Genomic DNA, 20,403 nt, shown 5'->3' on the forward strand with positions numbered 1-20,403 from the left:
GGGTGCAATTACTACAAAATCAGTAGATCACCGTGAGTCCGAGCTCATTCACCAGCTGCACTAGTCCGTTCACTCCTCATGGCCGTCAACTAGAGGTGCGACAATACATTACAATCCAAAGTCATGTTGTATCATTCTTCATATCAAGAAACTCCCTCCTGTTGTATCCAATCTTCCTCAATATAGCAGTTAATATTACAACTTAAGTCCATAGACCTAGTCACTATCCATTTTACATCCCAAATCACTCCAAACGTTCCTCAAGACATGTAATCATCCTACCACGTAACCCATGTGCTACCTTGCCACTCTCCCACTTTGGTCAACCATCTCCTTTAAGCAACTACTCTGCTTTTGTTTTCTTACACTTGGCATTTTCGGAACCTAACCACCGCAAGGCACCTTCCACATGTCCTTCCTCATCCTTCGCTGCCCAGTTGTTGCCTTAACTCAAAATCCGTCTCTGTAGCACTTGAACCAATAGATTGTTACCAGCTTTAAACCTTTCTGATGATCATCCTTCTCGAGACATCAATACTAGAAATGCTGCTTCGATCCCGAATCACTTCACACCGCGATCTCTAACGACTGCTTCCTCTATACCAATTCCTAACCCCCCGTCGTGAAGGCGAGTTGAAGAAAATCATAACACTGGTGAACCTTAACGCATTTTACAAGGCGATGACACCACATCAAAATTGAGAACTCTACCACACTCGAAAATATCAAGCTTCGTTACTCCATCAACCCCAAACCTGAACATTCATAGTCCGATTGCCTTTTCTCCGCTGGAATTAAAACATGGAACCTCTAAATCATGTACTGAGAAAACCTTCTTTCAAGTCGTTTACTGCCCCGACACATAGACGGACATTTTTATTTTTCCATTTCATAAACACCGTGCGATAACAACGCACGAATCGTCATAACAATCAATGCCAAATCTCAAAACTTTAAGTGGTACTGATACTTATTTTGAAATGACAGAGCTGCCTTTCGTAAGGCGATGACAATAGCCCAATTAATTACATAAGGAGAAGTATCCTGTACTACATCTGTAGTACCATTAAAAATTTCCTCGATCCCCAATTTATAACAAGCGCTTCACATCGCATAAGATTGAGTAGGAAGGAAATGAAAACATAAGCATCAAAGGAATCGAATCGCACGATGAGGAATCAAAAAGGGAAGTATTCCTAACAGCCTTGTAGCCTCTCGAAGATAAGTACAGACGTCTCCATACCGATCCGCAAGACTCTACTAGACTTGCTCATGACTTGTGAGACCTACGTGAACCTAGTACTCTGATACGATATTGTCACGACCCAATTTCACCTATAGGTCATGATGGCGTCGGACACCGCTGTCAGACAAGCCAACAATAAATACTAAATAAATTCTCATTTTAATATTTTTGAAGTCATAGTTGTTCCCCTCAATTAAATAGTAGAAGATGACATTTACCAAATACGTACTAATATCTTTAAAAATTTCCAATACAGTGCAACCCATAATCATCCCAAAACCCGGTGTCACAAGTGCATGAGCATTTACTAGGGAATTAAAATAAAAGACAGCATCTGTCTAGAATACAAATTAGACAGGAAAATATAATAACTCTGAAGGAGACTCTATTAGCTGCGGATCGTAATATAGAATGCAGCTCACCTATGTCCCCACAATTATTAACCACACCTCTGTGCCCACAAGGCCGCTATACATATATGTACCTGCACAATAAAATGTGCAGTAAGTGTAGTATGAGTACGAAAACAACGTGTACCCAGTAAGTATCAAGCCTAATCTCGAAGAGGTAGAGACGAGATGGCCGACTATGACACTCACTATGGGTCAATAATATTAAATAATCATGAAAATAGAAATATTTATATCAACGTGATTCACAGAGTTAACAATAATTTTATTGTACCAACAGAGGTAATTAAATTCCTTCAATTCCAATAATTCTCAATATATTAATTAAATTCCTTCAATTCAAATAATTTCTAATCTATTAATTAAATTCTTCAATTTCAATAAAAATTCCAATTTATCAAATAGCTTTACAAGCCGCAATTCAATTTCAATAAATTTCCAATTTATCAAATAGCTTTACAAGCTGTAATAAACTGTCCAAGTATCGTGTAATTATTATTATTATTATTAAGCACGATTTCGGCCGAGGTCGTACGGCCCGATCCAGAGTTTCGTGTACACTGTCGAGGGACGTGCGACATGATCCATAGATGCATCTAATCTGCCGAGGCGTTCGGCCCGCTCCACAAGAAAGGAGGACATTTTCTTATGTACCTCAGGAAGGAGAGTATATTCATTATAAGATAAATTCGGGAGAATGAATAATTTTTTTAAACAGTTAATTAATTTAAACAGAAAATTAAGCATATGAAATTTTCATATTTATTATATTTCCTAACAATTCACAATTTATATAACAAATAATTCAATTAAATAAAGAATATAATTTACACAAGTAATTCATGCTTTGTGTCCTAAACTACCTGGACTTTAGCATAAATAGTAGTTACGCTCGGACTCTCGTCACCTCGTGCGTACGTAGCCCCCACAATTAACAACCATTATTAATTTAATCACCTATGGGGTAATTTTCCCCTCACAAGATTAGACAAGAGACTTACCTCGCTCCGAAGTTCCATAGCCGGCTCCCAAGCCTTTCAAATAACTCTTCCGATGCCCAACGCTCCAAAACTCGCTTTCGCTTTATTAACATTCACAAGCTTTTAATCATCCTCCGACATCGTAACATTGAGTAAAATACTCATACGCCACCAACAAATTGATACCTACAATTACAATCCCAATTACAATCAAAATATGACTCAAAAATATTTATCAATATCCATTTATGGCTCTCAAGTTGGCTACAAGCCTCCAGCTCAAATCGTCTAATAGGTTCACTTACTAGCATACTCAACTCCACTCTTATCATTCAATACCCATTTGAAGTCATCAATGATACTACATTAATTCTCCAACACCGCCAAATTACTATTCATCGTCTTCCTTAACCAACATTTCCAAAACATTCAATTTGGTGATTACTTAGTTGAATACTTTCAACTAAGCTAGAATATGATTCCATAGGTTCATTGCATCCTTTAATTTTATTTCTAAGAACACTATTTATCTTTCCCTCATTTTCTCAAGAACACTATTCATGCCATGAACTAGAGTTTATGAAATCAATTATCCAACCATAACAACTTGAAACAACTATTAGAACTACTCTCACCGACTCATAAGAAATGAGCTTGAAGCATTAGTATTACCTTCTTGAAGCTTTTCCTTGAAATTCCAATGTTTGGAAAATTTGGTGTTCTTGAACAACTTGAAAGATTTCTAGGGATTTCAAAGATTGAAGGATGTTAATATTAGTGTTAATAGGATATTATTAACTTAAAATATCCAAAAAAACTCACCTTGTATTCTTAAGTAGTCCCCAAGGTCGAATCCACCATGAAAGAACCAATCCCTAGCTCAAGAAAATCCCCAAAAATGGTTGCTGCCCATGACTGCCTTATAAAGGCACATGTGCTTCAGCGAGTTGTACCTTGCGCTCTGCAGGTTGTACCTCGTATTACAAGTTTTGCCCTGCTGGACACCATTTACTAAAACGTCCATAAGGCCTTGTAGAAATATCCAAATGACGAACGGTCAAAAGCGTTAGAAACTAGACTCGAAGATCTTTCATTTGATAGGTTGTCCACTATATAAATCTTTATATATATATATAGGCATGCTCGTCCAAAGTTAGGTTTTTGTGTGTACTTATTTGGAACTTTAGTCTATCATGTAATTTCCAACTTGATTAAGACTTAGGGCTCTCCTTAGACCCTACATCACTTATAATATGACTCGTTCACTTATTAACATACGAACCTGCTGGAACCTTAAAATCCCGATTCCGGGGTTGTTTTCTCAAAGTGTTGAGCGAAGTCAAATTTGCCCTTTTAAGGCTAACTTAAAGAACCAAGTGTTCCGATTTCAACCCAAACACTTCCAAATCTCGAACCAACCATCCCTGCAAGTCATAAATCATTAAAAACACATTCGGGAAGTTTTATTTAGGGAAACAGGGTTCTAAAAGTTGAAACGACCGATTGGGTCGTTACAAGGAGGGCAAGATTTGAGGAAAATTTACGGTGCACTATGCGACCACAGACCTGTTTTGTGGTGCATTATGCGACCGCAGAATAAGTATGCGGACCGCATAATTATCGCAGAACAGGTCAGTAATGCCCAGCTTTGGAGGACAAATTATGCGGCTGGTATGCGGACCGCATACTTGTTATGCGATCGTATATGCGACCGCATAACTGTGTCGGAGCTTCCATTCTTTCTTATTTTTTACCCGACCCAATTTTGATTTATAGCCCTTGAAGCTCATTTTTGAGCCAAAATATGATATTTTAGAGAGAGGTGAGAGCATTTTAGAGAGAGAAAGTGAAGACTTAGTGATTTATCCATCAATTCTTGTTCAAGGTTTGAAGATTTCACAAGGATCTTGCTAGGGCTTCAAAGAGGTAAGAATTTCTTTCTCTAATTCTTCAATTTCGGGTTTGGAGTAAAGATGGGTGATTAATAGTGTGATTCTTGGGTGTAGAGTATCATATATACATACCAATAAGGTTGTGAAAAAATTGTTAAGTTCAAAATGGGTAAGGATTGGGTTGAAAATGGTAGAAAATAGACTTTAATTGAAGATTTGAGGGTCGAATTGGTGTCGGATTTTTGGCGAAATTTGTATGATTGGACTCGTGGTTGGATGAGCGTTCTTATTCTGTAACTTTTGTCGGGTTCCGATACGTGGGCCCCACGAGCGAATTTTGAGTTAATTTCGGATTTTTTTTGGAAAAATTAGTATCTCCTTATGGAATTAATTACAATAATTGGTATTGACTGAATCAAATTAATTGTGGCTAGATACGAGGCTTTCAGAGACCAATTCTCGTGGAAAGAACATAGCGGAATAAATAATTACACGGGTTGAGGTAAGTAACAGTTTTAAATCTGGTCCTGAGGGTATTAAACCCCGGATTTTGGTATCATGTGATTATTTTGGAGGTGACGCACATGCTAGGTGATGAGCGTGTGGGCGTGCACCGAGGGGATTGTGATTTGGTCCGTCCCGGGAAACTGTAAAGTTTAATAATTTATTGTTAGCTATATGCCCTCTATGTGTTGATAAAATTTGACTGTAAATCATGTTAGAAATCATGCTTAGGCTATGTGATAGTACTATTGGGACCCACAAAGGTCGTGTACTTGTTGAATTGCCTGCCAAATGCTATATTTACTCAGTCTCAGTTTTTACTTGCACATTTTATCTCAGTCTCTGTTATTATTATTGATACATCATATCATTGTTGTTTGGGCTGATTCATGATTATTGGGAGCCCGAGAGACTGGAGAGATTTATGACTGAGGGAGGCCGAGGGCCTGATTGTGAGAATATTTTATGGATCGAGGCTGCCCGCCAGCAGCAGGCCTTATTGGCTTATTATTGCACGTGAGTTGGCCGTGCGGATCCTTATATTATTATTGCACGTGAGTTGGCCGTGTAGCACGTGAGTTGGCCGTGCGGATTCAGATATTTATATTATGGCACGTGAGTTGTCCATGCTTATAGCGCTTGGGCTGTAGGAGCCCCTCATGAGTCTGTACACCCCCAGTGAGTGCGGGTACCCATTGAGAGAGTGATGAGGGCTGGGAGCCCAGGGAGTGATGAGGGCTGGGAGCCCAGAGAGTGATTGTTGTCCTAAGAAGTTGTACTTGATTTTTATTTGTTGTTGCACTTAGTTGCTATCTGTCATTGTTGTGAAATCTCTGAAAGATTGTTGATATACGGATTACATGAACAGGAAATGTATAAAAATTGATTTGACATTAAACTGCCAGATTTGATAGGATGTCTATTCTTTCCTGGAATTACTGGAAGTGAACCATAACTGTGTAGCTCGTTATTATCTTCAGTTCCTTATTTATTATTGTTTATTGCTGAGTTGGTTGTACTCATACTACACCCTGCACTTCGTGTGCAGATCCAGGTGTTCCCGGACATAGCGGGTGTTGATCTTTTTGCGCGGTTGAATTTTAGGAGATTTTGAGGTAGATGCCATGTTCCGTAGACCTTGTCTCTCCTTCTATATCTCCTTGTTCACTATATTTGGTCTCAGACTATTATAGACCGTATTTTCCAGACTTGTACTCATATTAGATGCTCATGTACTCAGTGACACCAGGTTTGGGGAGTGCTTGTATTGAATTTAAATGTTATATTTTCAATCTTGAGAGAAATTGTGGTTTATTGAGATTTTTGGCTTGCCTAGTATTGAGATAGGCGCCATCACGACGGGTGAGATTTTGGGTCGTGACAATGACGGACAACGTTTTCTTCAAAATCAATATATATACAATGGAAGATCAATTTTAACTTAGTCTATTATATATACGGTGACACTAACATACCTAAGAAATAATAAACTTGACAACAAACATGTGTGGTAGAAGGCCATTTCGTATTGAAGTATTTAAGTATTCTTCTTGGTAGTAATTATTCGTATTAATTTTTGCCGAGTCAAAAACAGAAAAATATTTTGTTTTACTATAACATTTTGCAATCAACTTTTTATTTAGTCGATCAACATATTCATTTATGCTAGCAAAGATATCTTTTTAATTCTATCATGCGATTTGCACAAATTGCGTTTTAATCTAGTGATAGAAATATTTCTCTTATTAAATGCTATCAATATTTTACTCTTTAAAAATAAATTTTATGGTGGATAAAATTATAGTTAAGATTAAATATTCAAAACAAGAGATGAACTAACATTAAGATCTGAATCAACATAGAATAAATTAGTTTTTACGTTAAAACTAATAATTAAATCTTTTAATTAATTATTTAGCAAGAGAATCCAATTCAATTATTTCTTAAATTTATCATATGAGTAAAATTCTTATTTAAGTTAAAAAAATCTTAGGGCACATAAATTTATTCCATAAAAAGAGCATTAGAACACAAAGTAAAAATGTTAGTATATTATTAAGAATCAAAATGCTATACAAGTGTCTGAAGAAGCACAATCAAAACTAAATCCTAAAAAAGAACAAGCTTTCAAGACTCTATTATAAAGAGTCGACTCTGCTATAACAGGATTATTCTTTGTAGATGCCTCTGGCGGAATCAAATAATATTTCTATGTCATACATTACTTGAAAATATCATATCAAGATGCATGGCAATGTTAGAAATAATAGCAAATGGTGTACCAAAAATAATTTTATTGTGAGACCACCAACTTTAAATTTGATATACCTCTTCAAACAACTTAAATAACCATCACAAATATATCAAAGTAGAGCAAGGATGCTAACTTTATAAGGAAAGCAAAATTGATAATATAGAATAAAACACTTATGGCTAAGTGTCAAATGATCGAAATAATTGCCCGGAGTTCTAGAGATATATTGGATATTAATGAACCGTTTGATGGAAAATTAATGGTTTGAGAGGTAATTTATGTCAAGTACAACCGGTAGTTCCAAAATCGACAAAAGAAGAGACTGTAAAAGCTAGCTTGGCAAAGTTATACTTCTGGCCTCAAATGAAAAAGATTCAACTAACAAGAAATATAAAGTAAGAATAGATCCAGTATTCAGTGTCCTCTTGCTTCATGTCGGAAACGAAGAAGAGCATCCAATAAAAGATGATTTGGGTCTTCCTGAATACTTGGTTATCAATCCCAATGGTAATAATAGTATTTCCCCCCCCCCTCAATTTCAACTCTTTATGCGGTCCATTTAATATTAATTTTTATTTTGGTATTGGATATTATGGAGTAATAATTGTTACGACCCGACCGATCGTTTTGTGAATTAAAGTCACGTTCGGAGGCATAAGGTTTTGAACAGTTTCGTATTAGGTTTTATGACTTGCATGTGTGATCGAGTTCAGTTACCGGATGACTTAAAGTCAATTTGGAAGAAGAATTTCTGTTTTAGAAGCTTAAGCGGTAAAAGTTGACCGGAATTTTGCTTTTGTGTAAATGACTCCAGAATGGGGTCTTGATGATTTCAACAGTTTCATATGGTGATGTTGGACTTAGGCATGCGTCCGAATTTTGATTTGGAGGTCCATAGGGTAATTTGAAGCATTTCGGTGAAAGTTGGAAAAGTTTAAATTTTGGAAGGTTGAGAGGTTTGACCAAGAGTTGACTTTGGTGATATCAAGTTCGGAATGCGATTTCGAGAGTTGGAACAGCTCCGTTATGTCATTTGGGACTTGCCTGCAAAATTTGACGTCATTCCGGATTGATTTGATAGGTTTCGACGCAAGTTTTAGAAGTTGGAAGATTTGAAAGTTCATAAGTTCGATTCTTGGTGCGATTCGTAGTTCCGACATTGTTTGATGTGATTTGAGACCTACAATGGGTCCGTGTTAGGGTATGGAACTTGTTGGCTTGTTCGGGCGGGGTCCCGGGGACCCTAGGTGTGTTTCGGACGAGTCTCAGATGATTTTATTACTTTTGTCCAGGTATGTTTCTGGTGTTTCCGCATCTGCGGAGGTTGATCGCAGATGCGGAGCCGCTTCTGCGAGGTTCTGGGTCACTTCTGTGATGTTGTGGCAGGCCCTATTGAATCGCTTCTGTGACTGAAGGACCGCAGGTGCGAGGACGCATCTGCGGAAGATGGATCGCAGATGCGCGTTGGAGGCTCCAGGTGATGTCCGCTTCTGCGGTGTTTGAGCCGCTTCTGCGCAATCGCAGATGCGCAACTATGGTCGCAGGTGAGATCTCTATGTGGGTAAGTGAAGACCGCATATGCAGAGAATTGTCTCGCACCACCGAGAGCGTGGGTGCACGTGTATGTGTCATGACCCGAAATTTCCCACTGACGGGACCGTGATGGCGCCTAACATTTCACTTGCTAGGCAAGCCAACGTTAGAGAATCATTAAACCAATTCCTTATTTCCATTCATTGATTAACAATAATGAACTAAGATGAATTATAATAAGTGTGGAATATCATAAAACTGTATTAATTACTACCACCCGAATCTGGAGTCATAATTCACGAGCATTCTAGAACTTACTACTAGTAATAATCTGAAAGAAATACAATTGTCTGAATGAAAGAAACAATAGAACAGAAAAGATAGGCGGGGACTTCAAGGTCTGTGAACGCCGACAGGTCTACCTTGAGTCTCCGGACAGCGGACCAATAGCAAAATCTCGATCAACCCGAACCGGTATCAAAGTCTGCACAGAAAGTGCAGAGTGCAACATCAGTACAATCGACCCCATGTATTGGTAAGTGTCGAGCCTAACCTCGGCGAAGTAGTGATGAGGCTAGGACAAGACACCCACATATAACCTGAACAGTATAATTATGCTAGTGGCAACAACAGTAAATAAAGAAATAACGCAAAAATAATGGGAAGGGAACATACAGTGGGGGAATACAACATAAAGAGTGAGAATAATGAAAAGACAGAATTAAACCGAAAATCCTTAACGAATTGAGCAATTAAAACAACAAGGAAAACTGCATGGCATTACCCTTCGTGCTTTTACTCTCAACCCTACCAAATAAATAAATAGAACGGCACGACATCACCCTTCATGCTTTAAACCTCTCATAATAAAAATAAATCACGCACGACATCACCCTTCGTGCTTTACACTCTTCCTCACAATATAAATAAATCATGCACGACATCACCCTTCGTGCTTTACACTCTTCCTCACAATATAAATAAATCGTGTACGGCATCACCCTTCATGCTTTACACTCTTCCTCACAATATAAATAAATCATGCACGACATCACCCTTCGTGCTTTACACTCTTCCTCACAATTCACAGAATCAATAACAACGGATAGAGAGAAGTTTCACAAAGAAATCAATATTTCATCAATGATTACTTTCACAATTTAACATCTCAACCTCGAATCAATATTCACAATTTTATCAACCTTGGTCGAACCGGATACAAGTCTCCCAACATTTTAACAACAACAATAAGTATGGATAACAAGATTTAAGATTACAAATTTGCAAGAATGAAATTTCACTCGCATGCTATAACTCGACCACAACGCATAGATGCTTGTCACCTCAAATATACATCGTATTCAACAACAAAACACATAGCAAATACTCACAGAATACATATTCTCTCAAGCCAAAGTTAGACACGACACTTACCTCAGTTTCGCAAGCCACTCACTGCTCAAGTACCGCTTTCCCTTTAGAATTCTCCTCCAACCCACTCGTATCTAATCATAATTAGTTTAATATCATCAATTATTGCTAAAGGAATCAACTTTAATGCATAATTACAGTTTTCCTAAGTTTTCCCAACAAAATTCAAAAACCGACCCCGGGTCCGCTTGGTCAAAACCCGAGGTTCGGACCAAAATCCATTTACCCATTCACCCCCGAGCCCAAATATATAATTGGTTTTGGAATCCGACCTCAAATTGAGGTCTAAATCCCTAAATTTTCAAAATCCCTAGTTTCTACCCAAAACCCCTAATTCTACTATAAAAACCTTAGATTTTAGGTTAAAATCTTGTAAAATATAGTGAAAGATTGAAAGAAACCAATTTAGAATCACTTACCTATGATTTGGGGAAGAAATGGTCTATAGAAAAATTGCCTCTTGTGTTTTAGGTCTTGAAAATTTGGGAAATGAATGAAAATTGCCGTCCAAAAGTCATTTTGATCAGCTGCAGGTGTCGCAATTGGGACCTGAGCTTCGCAAATGCAAATCTCGCAATTGCGAAGGAACAATCACAATTGCGTTGCCCTTTACAATCCCGCTGCCTTCGCAAATGCGAGGAAAGTGTCGCATTTGCGACCACTGAAACTCGCAAATGCGAGTAAATGTTCGCATTTGCGAACCTGCCCTTCCCAGACTCCCTTCGCAATTGCGAAGGTAACCTCGCAAATGCAAGAGCTGCTAGCCCAGGCTTCTGATCACAATTGCGATGAAAGCCTCGCAATTGCGCACCCTGTTATGTTCGCATTTGCGATGCCTAATATCGCAATTGCGAGATCAGAGGCCTGCAACAGGTTCAGTTATACCAGCAAAATTTCTAAGTTCAAAACATCCCGTGGCCTATCTGAAACTCACCCGAACCCTCGGGGCTCCAAACCAAACATGCACACAAGTCTAAAAATATCATACGAACTTGCTCGCGCGATCAAATCGCCAAAATAACACCTAGAACTATGAATTTAGCACCAAATCAAATAAAATTCTCAAGAACACTTTAAATTCATATCTTCTCAATTGGACGTCCGAATCACGTCAAATCAACTCCGTTTCTCACCAAATTTCACAGACAAGTCTTAATTATCATAATGAACCTGTACCGGGTTTCGAAACCAAAATACGGACCCGATACTAACAATACCAAATATCAATCAATTCTTAAAAATAAATAATTTTCAGACTTTTAAGTTTCGTCAAAAATTCATAACTCAAGCTAGGGACCTCCGAATTCAATTTCGGGCATACGCCCATGTCCCATAATTCGATACGGATCTACTGGGATCGTCAAAGCATGGATCCGGGCCCGTTTACCAAAAATGTTGGCCGAATTCAACTAAAATCAACTTTTAAGGATAAAATTCTTATTTTCATTAGTTTTCAACATAAAAGCTTTCCGAAAACCTGCCCGGACTGCGCACGCAGATCGAGGAGGGTAAAAATGAGATTTTAAGGCTTAAGAGAGCAGATTTGAGTTCTAAAATATAAGACGACCTTTTGGGTCATCACAGTATGTCCGCAGATGCGGATGTTCTGGGCATAACACTTATAAGTCGAGGGTTTGGCCATTTTTAATATTTTTGGAGTTCTAGCGCTCGGTTTTGAGCAATTCTTTGTGGGGTTTTCAAGAAAATCAATTGGGTAAGTCTTATTCACCTAGAATTTATTATATTTCATAATTCTATTATCAATAAATTAGTGTTTTGAGTTGAGGAAAAATGGGGAAGAAAAGTTTGAAAATGTAAAATGATGATTTGAGGGACGAATTGGTATCGGAATTTGATAATTTTGGTATGGTTGAACTCGTATCGGAATGGGTATTCATATTTTTTGAAATTTGTCGGGTTCCGAGGTGAGGACCCAGGTGTCGACTTTTGGGTTGATTTTTAGTTTTTGATAAAGATTCAAGCTTTATTATCCGGAATAGTGTCTTATGAGTTTTATTTATGATTTGAAGTTATTTTGGCTAGATTTGAGCCGTACGGAGGTCATTTCACTTGAGAAGTTTGTTTTAGAGTGTCGGTCTATCTTCTTTGAGGTAAGAATCTTGCCTAACTTCGTGTGGGGGAATTACCCATTAGGATTTGAGTCTTCTATGCTAATTGTTCATGTAAAGTCCGTGTACGTGAGGTGACGAGTACGTGCCCAGAATTATTTGTGGAAAATTGACCTTTTAGGGCTCTTAGGTCCTTATGTTCACTAGATATGAAGTTATTTTGTCATGATTGAGTTCCCTATTTACTAGTTTCACCTCTACGTGTTTTAATTGGAATTAACTACTTCATGATCCACCATTATTGCCTATTTGACTCTTATGTGCCTTAACCGAAGTTGTTACCTCTTCTATTGCCATGCTACCCCTCCCTAATCGTTCTTCCTTAATTGAAATTATAATTATCTCTTCTGTAATTTTTCATCCTTAGTTGAGGTTATGATTATCTTTCTGTTGCATACCCTTAATTGAATTTGTCGTATATCTTTCGTAATTGCTCAACCCTAAAAGAAGTTTAGCTATCCTATATCTTAGTTGACTTATTCTTATTTGGAATTATTTACCCGTGATATTGCCCTTGTTATTGAATTGTATTTTATGGGATCGTTGTTGCATATCATTTCTCCCTTGTTGAGCTATTCTTATTATGACAAGTATTCTCTATTGTGTTTATTCTTTGTAAACTCGTTCTACCATTTCTTTGTGATCGAAAGCTCTTGAGTTGGGTTACTTGCCATACTTTTATGTTATTGTTATTGTTGTTGTTGTACTCAGTATTTTGTAGCATTTTCTGCCGTGCTATTGTTACTATTGATATGTGCACATGCGGCGTAACAAGGCGGGCTATATATGTGGGTTGCGCATGTGGCGAGACAAGGAAGAAATATTATTATGTACGTGTGACGAGACAAGGCGGGCATTTACTTGTTTATTGCGCACGTGGTGAGACAAGGTGGGCTATGTCAAGGATTGATCTGTGATGACTTGTGATGGTCTGGGGGCGTTCTTGTAGTTGATATTTGTGTAGCGGCGTACCTACCTGTGTGAGTTTTTATCTTCTGAAAATTTTTAGGGAACATTCTTACGTGCTGTTCATTTCTCTATACTTACTAGTTGGCCTGAACTATGTTAAAACACTTGCACAAGCATACACATAGTTATTCACTCCTATCGGTTTAAGAAGATGGTTCCTAAGATTGTTGAGTATTTATACACACCCTCACCTATTTTCCTTCTATGTGAGAATGGTTATATTGGCACGTGAGTCGTCCGTGCAGTTACCAGTTGAAATAAGGGCACAAGATGCCAAGTGTTTAGGGTTCACAAAGTGGGACCCGTGACTTGTGAATATTTTGAGGTATGGTACCTCGTGGAGATTTTTGGATAAAACCTGATGTGAAAGTGGTTATTCTCATCTAGTTGCTACCTGCCCTTCTTTAAATTGTGTTCACCGGATTTAGACTGTGTTCAACTTACCCTACTGTGTTACTACTTATTGTGTTCCGCTGCTAATTGTTGTTTCTATTTCTTATTGCAAGTACCATATTATCGTTGTCATTATGCGTAGCTTTATAGATATATCGTATTATGTTAGTTCTACACTTATACTCGCTCAGGTTATTTAGTCCAGTAGGTATCTTGGTTGTTCCTCGTCACTACTCCACTGAGGTTAGTCTGGATACTTACTGGGTACCGCTGTGGTGTACTCATACTACGCTTCTGCACATTTTTTGTATAGATCCAGGTATTTCGAAGCGGATTCTTGCTGTAGAGACTCAAGGTAAACCTACTGCTGCGTTCACAGGTTTCGGAGTCACCTTCTGATGTTGTTTTTACACTGTTTATCCTTATTTCGAAATAATTGTATTTAGAGGTTTCTAGCAAACTCCGTAGAGCTTATGACTTGTACTACCGGTTTTGGAATTGTAAGTCTTGTATGGAGATTTCTAATTTGCATTTGTCAATCGTTATTTATTATTATTGTTAAATGTTAGGCTTACCTAGTCCCTAAGACTAGGTACCATCACGACCTCATACAGAGGGAGATTTGGGTTGTGACAATAATGTATTGCCAATACGGAGGATTCTTATGAAATTGATTTTATTAAACCTTCCTACATATTTTTATTAAGTATTCAATAGACCAAATTTTATTAATTTTAAAATCTTAAATATTAAAAATTAGCATAGAAGGTATTGTAGTCAGTTATTGTAGTTATTCCCTTTCCCTATGAGTTCTTCCGTTTAATATTTTAGGGCTACTTTGGTATATTAATCTTGTATTTATACTTTTATAATAATATAGACTCTCTTTTTTCTAAATAGATTTGGACAATATAATACATTCTCAAATTAAATTAGTAATAGGACATTATAATACGTTTTCAAATTAAATTAGTAATAGAAATTTTTAAGAAGCATATCCTAATAGTAATAGGATTACATGACTAAAGATATTTACTTGTCAATTTTATATGAATTAGACAGCCCGAAAGTAATTATACTAATATGATTTCTAACGTGTTGTATTATGTCCTAGAACTAATAGGATTATAAGGCTAATATCTAGAATTCCGATTATGACCTTTTATTATGAGTTATTATACTTAATATTATAAGTTTATTTTTATAAACCGACAAGTTAGGTTACTTATCATTAGGACATGACATTAGCTTTGAGTCACGATGTAATTTTTAAGAATATTTTATTTACTTACTATATTTCAAAATACATGAAAATAGAAAATATAAGGATAGATTAATCTCGGTATGTGCATTGTGTATGTACCCATCAATAACTATTCAATGTTGAAAAGTCACGTAAATTTTACATTAAACTAACATGTTTGATTTATGAGATGAAAAGTGAATAAAATTTTGTGTAAATGTTAAATGTTGATTCTATTTAAGTAATTAAAGATAGAAAAAATCATGAAGATCAAACAACAAATAAAATAAATTAATTTTAATTAAAATCGACATAAAATGCGACTACAACTTTTATGAAGGAACTGTATTTTGTTCAAAGTAAAAAAAAAACATTCCTTCAATTTCTAATATAAATAAAGAAAGTAAAATATATATACTATTATTAGTTTTTAAAACGTTGAGTCAAAGTGGACTCTTGAGTTTATAATCTTTCGATTTTTTTAACTCCAAATTTTTTCAAAGCCTTTCCATACGTATTTAGACCATTCTCTCTTTAAGTTCTTCCAATACAATATTAAATTTAATATTTTTATTTAAGAATTCTTACCTAGTTCAATAAGGAAAGATTTAATAACCAAAATTTAGTTAATTTTAAAGTCCTAAATATTAACGTGTAGTATTATATCCTAAAACTAATAGGATTATAAAGCTAATATCTAGAATTTCGGTTATGTCCTTTTATTATGAGTTATTATACTTAATATTATAAGTTTTTTTTTTGTAAACTGACATTGTATTCATGCTTTTATAATAATATATATGGAAAGCTATGGGTATTTACTTGGCTATGTATTACATGCTCTAATAATTACTCCCTCTGTTCCAGTTTATGTGAACCTATTTTCTTTTTGGTCCGTTCCAAAAAGAATGACCTCTTTCTAAATTTAGAAACAATTTAGCTTAAACTTTCAATTCTACCCTTAATGAGAAGCTTTTTGTCACGACCCAAAATCTGACCTGTCGTGATGGCGCCTATCTCGAAACTAGGCAAGCCGATAACATCAATAATTCCCAATTTCCTTTAACTTTGAAAAACATAATAATTTGAGTTTAATAAAAGGCCTCACAATTTTCGATACAAACACTCCCAAAACCTGGTGTCACTGAGTACATGAGCATCTAATTTTGAATACAAGTCTGAAAAATACGATCCGTAACAGTCTGAGACCAAATACAGTAAATAAGGAGATAGGGAAGGAGAGGCAAGGTCTGCGAAACACGTCAGCTACCTCAGAATCTCCCGAAAATCAGTTGTGTGAAAGAATCAACACCCGCTATGTCCGAAAATACCTGGATCTGCACACAAAGTGCAGGGTGTAGTATGAGTACAACTAACTCAACAAGTAACAATAATAAATAAGGAATTAAAGATAGTAACGAGCTACACAGTTATGGTTCATTTTCAGTAATTCCAGCAAAGAATAGACATGCTATCAAATCTGGCAGTTTAATGTCAAATCAATTTTTATACAGTTCCTGTTCATGTAATCCGTATATAAAAATCTTTCAGAGATTTCACAACAATGATAGATAACAACTAAGTGCAACAACAGATGAAAATCATGTACAACCTCTCAGGAAAATAATCACTCACTAGGCTCCCAACCATCATCACTCACTGGGCTCCCAGCCCTCATCACTCACTCTCAATGGGTACCCGCGCTCACTGGGGGTGTACAGACTCCGGAGGGGCTCCTACAGCCCAAGCGCTATAGTCTGCACGGAGAACTCACGTGCTACACGGAGAACTCACGTGCCATAATATAAATATCTGGATCTGCATGGCCAACTCACGTGCTGCACGGCCAACTCACGTGCTATAGTATAATATAAGGATCCACATGGATAACTCACGTGCTGTACGGCCAACTCACGTGCTATAGTATAATATAAGAATCCGCACGGACAACTCACGTGTTGCACAGCCAACTCACGTGCTATAGTATAATAACTCACAATCAAGCCTTTGGCCTCACTCAGTCATAAAGCTCTCCAGTCTCCCGGGCTCTCCATAATCATAAAAATCAGCCCAAACAACAATGATATGATACATCAATAATGAACAATAGAGACTGAGATAAAATAATCAAGTAAGCTGTGACTGAGTACAAAACAACAATTTAAGCAGATAATTCACATGTACACGACCTCTGTGGGTCCCAACAATACCAACATATAGCCTAAATATGGTTTCTAGCATGACTTATAGTCAAGTTTTCACAACACATAGAGAGCACATAACTATCAACAAGTTATTCAGCTTTATAGTTTCCCCGGGACGGACCAAGTCACAATGTCCTCGGTGCACGCCCACACGCCCATCACTTAGTATGTGTGTCACCTCCAAAATAATCACATGACACAAAATTCTGGGGTTTCATACCCTCAGGACCAGATTTAAAACTGTTACTTACCTCAAAACGTGAAGTTCTTTACTTTTCTATGCCTTTGCCTCGCAAATCGGCCTCCGGATGCCTCAAATCTAGTCACAATTAATTCGATTCAGTCAATACCAATTATTGTAATTAATTCCATAAGAAAATATTAATTTTTCCAATAAAATCCGAAATTAACTCAAAAATCGCCCGTGGGCCCCCCATCTCGGAACCCGATAAAAATTATAAAATATGAACGCCCATCCAACCACGAGTCCAACCATATGAATTCCACCAAATTCCGACATTAACTCGACCCTCAAATCTTCAATTACAGTCATTGAAGATTTTTACCATTTTAACCCAATCTTTACCCATTTGAACTCAACACTCTTTCCATAAACCTTATTGATACGTATAAATAATACTCTTATACCCATGAATCATACTCTTAATCACCCATCATTACCGAAACTCGAAATTGAAGATTATAGGTTAGAATCTTACCTTTTTGATGAAGAACTTGAGGGATTTCTTGTTGGATTTCAAGGCTTGGACAAGAATTTGATGAACAAGACACTTTATCTACTTCCTCTCTCTAGAACACTCTTACTTCTCTCTAAAATCATCAGATAATTGTCCCAAAATATGCCCCAAAACCTATTTATCAAAATAGGGTCGGGATATGAAAATAGGAAAATTACCCCTCCGAAAACAGGTATGCGGTCTCACAATGGACCGCACAATGGGTATGCGGGTCGTACAATGGACCGCAAAATTGCTGCCGAAAACTGGGCTACGCTGCGCATATCGGTGACCATTTTGCGGTCGCACAATGTGTCATTATGCGATCACATAATGATTCTGCGGTCGCACATCTGACCACAGAATCGCATTTTTCCAGCCATTAGTAATTTAGTCATAACTTCTTGTAGGAATGTCCAAATAACAAACGGTTTGAATCGTTAGAAACTAAACTCAAAGATCTTTCGTTTGATAAGTAATACACTATATAACACTTCGTATCATGAGAGTTATGCTCATTTGAAGTTAAATCTTGTGCGAACTCACTTGAAACTTTAGTCTTATGAAATTTCCAACTTCTACATTCGATGCCGAAACCTATCGAATCAAGTCCGATTGACCTCAAATTTTGCAAACAAGTCATAAATGACATAATGAAGCTATTCCAGTTTCCAAAATCGGATTTTGACCTCGATATCAAAAAGTCAACCCCCCGGTCATACTTCCCAAAAATTAAACTTTCAGCATTTCAAGCCTAATTCCACTACGGACCTCCAAATAATTTTTCAGACACGCTCCTAAGTCTAAAATCACCATACGGAGCTATGCGAATCCTCAGAATTAAATTCCAAGATCGTTTACACATAAGTCAATATCGGATCAACTTTTCCAACTTAAGTTTTAAACCTTGAAACTAAGTGTTTTAATTCATTCTAAAACCTCACCGAACCCAAACCAATTACCCCGACAAGTCACACAACAATTGTAAAGCCTAAATTGAGTAGTAAAGGGGGAAATGAGACTGTGATACTCAAAATGACCGGTCGGACCGTTACACTTTTATAAGCATACAAATACTCTGGGCCATTTTTGACTAGGCGTCACGCATCGCGTCGCCCCCGCACCCAGAATCATGGTCGTGGTGATGTCGTGGGGCGGATACTGGCCTCACGTGCGCCCTGAGCGCGCGGTTGGCCTAAATGCGAGTCCACGGCGACGGACGTCACGACAAGTGGTGGTTGAAACTCAACTCTCGTTTCAAAAGTCTTCATTTTTTCTTAAACTCCGTGCCCAATCAAACATGTTCACATAAATTGGAACGGAGGGAGCAGTAATTTTAATGTAATTACTCTTTTTGTATTTGATTGGACAAATGTAATTACATCATTAAATAAAAAAATATTTTAGATTAACATATAGATAAATTTTATATTAAGTAATTACAAATTGGTAAGAAATATTGTAAAAAGTAATATGTATCTTCTAAATAATATTTCTACTTAAATTAATTAATAAAAACTTTAATAATGGGTTTAATTTTTTTTAACAAACTCATGTGAATATAAGGAGGTTATGCATGAGCTTAGAAATTATTTTTTATAATAAATATTTATACTAATGATTAGAAAATAAATATAAAATTATTTTTTAACAAGTCTTCCCTTTAAAAACATTTCATAATAAGAAAGTATATAGAACTCTATCTAATTGTTCCGGAAATCCATATCTGTTGAGCTATTCCTTCTCTTAGATCACGCATGTGCTAATATATATATATATATATATATATATATATATATATACTCTTATTAATCTTTGGATTCGAATGAAAGATATATGTGATAGACCCATAGATCATTGTTTGAGTTCCTAAATTTTTTCAGGAGGCATGGGACAAGAAAAATGCTTTTGAGGTGTATTTGGTGTGAATAAAAATATTTTTCTTAAAAAATAAGTGATTTTCTTATTTATTTTCTAGCATTTTATTAGGTAGCATAAAATATTTTTTAGAAAAATATAATTTAAGCAAATAATATATGAGACAAAACGTGATAAGGGTGGGAGAGGCTTATAAGTCGGGGTCTAGCGGCTGGAGTGGCTGTGGTAAGAATAGGGATAGGGTGGCCGGGGTAACGGATACGGGGAGGGTAGTGAGGGGTGGTGGTAAGGTAATGGGGTTGGTGGTAAGGTGGGGTTTGAGGGGAGGGTGGGGTTAAGGGTGGAGGTGGCAGGGTAAGAGATAGGGGTATGGGTAGGGGTGGGGGGAGGGAAGATTAAAAAGATGTTTTAAAAAATATTTTCTCCTTTTGGTAGAGAAGTTATTTTTTTTCAATTGGAGAAAAATGAGTTCATGAGAAAAATATTTTTCAAATTATCTAAGCCAACAAAACATGAAGAAATTATAAAATATTTTATTTTCTTCATACTAAACACACTCTGATATACGACTTTGTAATTTTAAGCGTTCGTTGCTATTTC

The sequence above is a fragment of the Nicotiana tomentosiformis genome, chromosome 10 (assembly GCF_000390325.3).
Source record: "Nicotiana tomentosiformis chromosome 10, ASM39032v3, whole genome shotgun sequence".
In the NCBI taxonomy this organism is placed as follows: Eukaryota; Viridiplantae; Streptophyta; class Magnoliopsida; order Solanales; family Solanaceae; genus Nicotiana; species Nicotiana tomentosiformis.